The following is a 4,213-nucleotide window of genomic DNA, read 5'->3' as shown; positions in this document are numbered from 1 at the left end:
TACCAACAAGTGCTGCTCACAGATGAAAGCTGCTCTCTTGCCTAGGTCATATGTGGAGCAAGAGAGACAAAGAGTAGGCCAATGCACGTGAGGTAAAAATCTCCTTTTGCTTTGCTCACATCCTTCCAGCTCAGTTGTCATTGTTTCCATTAATGCCTTCAACTTCAGTCGCTCTTTTAAGTCTCCTGCCTCACAAAGTCGCCTGAAAACATATGGTTGCTAAAGCCTTTCCTTGCCGCATACCCGAATTCTTTCATAATAGCTGAGGAATTGTTTGTGAAGCCACTGGATTGTAATGCTCCATCAGTTCACCAAAACAATGACAAAAAAATCCAAAATAAGCACTGGTCTCTTGAGTCATGGATCGTACTGACCTGTGCACTTCGTTCACTGCATTAGTCTTCCAATTTGCCCCGTAACGAACCACAGAAGTCCCCCAACCACCAAAAATGTGCTCTATGTCTTGACTATTAAGACATTTTGAATAAGTGGTGAGTTTCAGACCCATGAATAGTGTTGCATGCCGTTGGAGTTGTTAATTCTTGTGTGTTGGACTCACATTGTTTCGTGCTTGACATCATCTGTCTTTCTCTAGGTTGAAGTGACCATTGGACACGCCATGTGCATGTCTAGGCTGAACGTTTCTGAGAGACGGCCTGTCGATTGGTCGCAAGGACAGTTGGGCCAAGTATGTACGTTGATTTTCCCCCTCCTTTAACACATTCAGTCCCAAAGACATGTTCTTACGTTTAAGATTGCAGACATTCAATCCCAGGTACTACTCATTAGTGTCTTTGAGTAAAGGAGGGTTTTAAAAAGGGCTGCTACAAAGTGCATTGCGTTCTAAATTACCCAAAGGAATTGATTATTTTAAGGTAATTGATTACCTTTGTTAACTTAAGTGCGAAAATCAAGTACCGTATTTTCCGCACTATAAGGCGCAGCTAAAGGCCTTTTTTAAAAGCCTATGGTGCGCCTTATAATCAGGTGCTCCTTATATATGGATCAATTGTGATCGAGAGTTTTAAAATGTCATTGAGGGTGCGCCTTATAATCCGATGCGCCTTATATATGGAAAAGGTTTTAAAGTGTCATTAATTGAGGGTGCGGAAAATACGGTACATTTAAGTTTTAGTTACTGGTTACCCTATTTTCCACACTATATGGCACACCCAAAAGCCTGTATTTATTTATTTATTTTCTTTTAATGCGCCTTTAAGTCCAGTGCGCCTTATGTGGATCAAATCATGTGCTGACTGCATAAACTAGTTAATGCCTAAAAAAATCCAGTTCAAACCGCCAGATGGTATTAAAGTCGACATGGCCCAGCGCTATTAACTGAATTTGCAGGCCTAACACGATTTTTTTTTTTTTTTGAGGACTTAAAAGTCTGTGGCCCCACACTCATGTTTGTCGATTAAATTTCCCTGACTTCCGTTTATTTGTAACTTATTTGTGCTACATATCGTAATAGCGGGTCAAAAACATATAATGCATGCAGAGGAAAAAATTAGAGACAGCGGCAACACGCGTTCACCTGCACTTAGCTCCCCACTCACACCGTTGCATGTTTTTCGATTGAATTTCCCTGACTTTTGTTTTTTCATAACTTCTTTGTGCTCCATATCGAAATAGCGGGTCAAAAATGTATAATGCATGCCGAAGAAAAAATGAAAAAGACAGCGGTGCCACGCCTTCACCCGCACTTGGCTCCTCACTCATACCGTTGCATGTTTGTCGTTTAAATTTCCCTGACTTTCGTTTATTCGTAACTTCTTTGTGCTCCATAGAAATAGCGGGTTGAAAATGTTTAATGCATGCAGAGGAAAAAATTAAAAAGACAGCAGCGCATTACCCGTGCTTGGCTCCAAACTCATACCTTTGCATGTTTGTCGTTTAAATTTCCCTGACTTTCGTTCATTCATAACTTCTTTGTGCTTCATATCGAAATAGCGGGTCAAAAATATATAATACATGCCGAGGGAAAAATCAAAAGGATTGCGGCGCCGCGTTCACAAGTGCATGGCTTGATCTAGATCTATTCTGTGCTCTGCGGCTCCTGTTTAGTAGTTAAATAGCAATTACCAATAATGTATTCTGTTTTATATGATTTTATTTTTTGTAACAAATATTTTTTAGTATAATATCCATACAACGCTTATATTGTATGAATAAAGTTTTTATTCCATTAATAAAGTTTGATGACTTTGCTGATTGTTTTTCATACATTCAGTTTAGTAAAGCACCATCTAGTGGCTGCATAATGCAACCCCAGCCTGTACTATGGTTTCAACTCTGTGCGCCTTATAATCCGGTGCGCCTTATACATGCCATTTTTTCTTAGCAACTCGGTCATTCATTGATGGTGTGCCTTATAATCCGGTGCCCCTTATAGTGCGGAAAATATGGAACTTTAGAGCCCAAAGATTACTCATACGCTTAATTTATGAACGCATTCAGTTTTTATGAGTACAAACATTCAATCTCAGTTTATCGTGTATCTGGCTAAAGGATGGCCAAAAATGGCTGATATCAAATGAATTGAGTACAATAGTAATCAGTTACTATAGTATTCAATAACAAGTATTTTAAATGGTCTTTTAATACTTAGTCACAAAATGTCATAAAAGGTTACAGGGTGTTCCAAAATGGTTGACCCCATTCTAAATGCCCGCATCTCGGAAACTACTTGATGTATCTTAATGAAACTAAATACATGTTATGTTGAAGGTCATAAATGTTATTGTTCTATGACAGATTTTCATAAATGTTCAATATGAGCGCCGCCTGTGATTCTGCACATGTTGATGGCTGTCTTGGCGATTTAGGTATGCATAAGTACCCCTTTTCTTAATTTATTTTGTTTTCTGTAGTAGGTACCTTCTTTGCAAAATTTGCGAAGGCGGCAAGCTGCACTGTCTTCGGTGACTGAATCAGAGCATACTCTAACATGCAAAATGCCTTTTCTTTTGAAGTGAACGGTAGTTCTTAACCTGAAAAGATAGAACTGCCTAACGTTAGACACAAAAACATGAAACGTTTCGAAACAAGCTGTGAAAATTTAAGGTCATTCCAATGAAAATTGTCAAAATTATTGGTCTACGAAATGCGGTCAAACATTTTGGAACACCCTGTATTACTGGCCGAAAAACGATGGTAATCCCCCGAGGCCCAGTTTCTTCCTTTGAGCCTCAGCAAAGGTGTTTGCCATGAGACATTATACGAAAGGCCAGCATGTCCTCTGCTGGGCACACTTAGATTAGTAGTAATTAAATTGAGTCCACACACATGGGACTAGAAATTAATATGCTGGCTGTCCGGATAGAAAAGCCAGGATTTTGGAGCTACAAGTATTTTGACCTCTTCCGTTTGATTTTTCTCGCTCGCAATAGGATGGATGGAGCTGCTTGTTGCGACGTACTGTGTCTAAGGTCTTCCTCTTCTCATGTTCTCTGTTTCTACAGGCCGGGTTGATTGCGCCAGTCAAGCTAAGGCCAAAATGCCAGCAGAGATGGAGTGAAAACTCGCTCTCGTTGAAAGGGTCACCTGTCTCAGAATTATTATTTATCTGCAACATTGAAATAAATGAAGGAAAACTGTTGCCTTTTCATCATTGTGTGAAGGTGAAACCTTCACACATATGTTATTCCTTGACTTTATTGTGTGAAGGTGAAACATTCACACGTTATTCCTTGACTTTATTATTGTGTAAAGGTGAAACCTTCACACATGTTATTCCTTGACTTTGTGTGAAGGTGAAACTGACTTTATTATTACTAGGGCCCGAGCAGCTACCGCTGCGAGAGCCCTCTTGTTTTTCTCCGGATTATTATTATTTACTGTGCAGCGCTTTTCCATTTTTGAGTGCCTAAACATGCACGAAAAGTCACCAAATTTTGCACAGTTGTCGGGCCTGGTGAAAAATTTGGTGTTTTAATGTTTCCTTAAACAATGTTAAAAAAAGGCTCTGCAGCACCACCTATGGTCAAAAAAGGGCACCTGGGCCCGGCCCGTTTGACCTAGAGCTACGAAAATTTTTAGGCATATGTAGGACCTAGAGACCTACAAAAAAGTCAGCGCGAGCCATGAGCTCAGATGTACAGAAAAAGTTATGAATTTTTGAATGTGCATTTTTGGCCCATTTTTGCACGTTTGCAGGTCCCACACTGCTCCTTGTTTCTTCTAAACTCTTTACTCAATCGCCTTCAAATTT

General features: G+C 39.7%; 1 protein-coding gene across 2 annotated transcripts in view; it reads left to right on the top strand.

Annotated features, from left to right (window-relative positions):
* cirbpa (cold inducible RNA binding protein a) overlaps positions 1 to 3,599 on the top strand; it is a 16,889-nt gene extending 13,290 nt beyond the window's left edge. The window contains exons 7-8 of one of the 2 annotated variants that reach the window (XR_015867390.1): positions 596 to 688; positions 3,465 to 3,599. The gene's annotated coding sequence lies outside the window, so the exon portion shown is untranslated. Of the gene's footprint in view, positions 1 to 595; positions 693 to 3,464 lie in introns of both variants that reach the window. The other variant, XR_015867391.1, reaches the window with a different exon arrangement.
* The last annotated feature ends 614 nt before the right edge of the window (positions 3,600 to 4,213 follow it).

This window comes from Hippichthys cyanospilos, chromosome 12 (assembly GCF_059441005.1).
Source record: "Hippichthys cyanospilos isolate Australia breed blue-spotted pipefish chromosome 12, RoL_Hcya_1.0, whole genome shotgun sequence".
NCBI lineage: Eukaryota > Metazoa > Chordata > Actinopteri > Syngnathiformes > Syngnathidae > Hippichthys > Hippichthys cyanospilos.
Note: the sequence above shows the minus strand (reverse complement) of the source record. Positions and strands in the feature narration are given on the sequence as shown.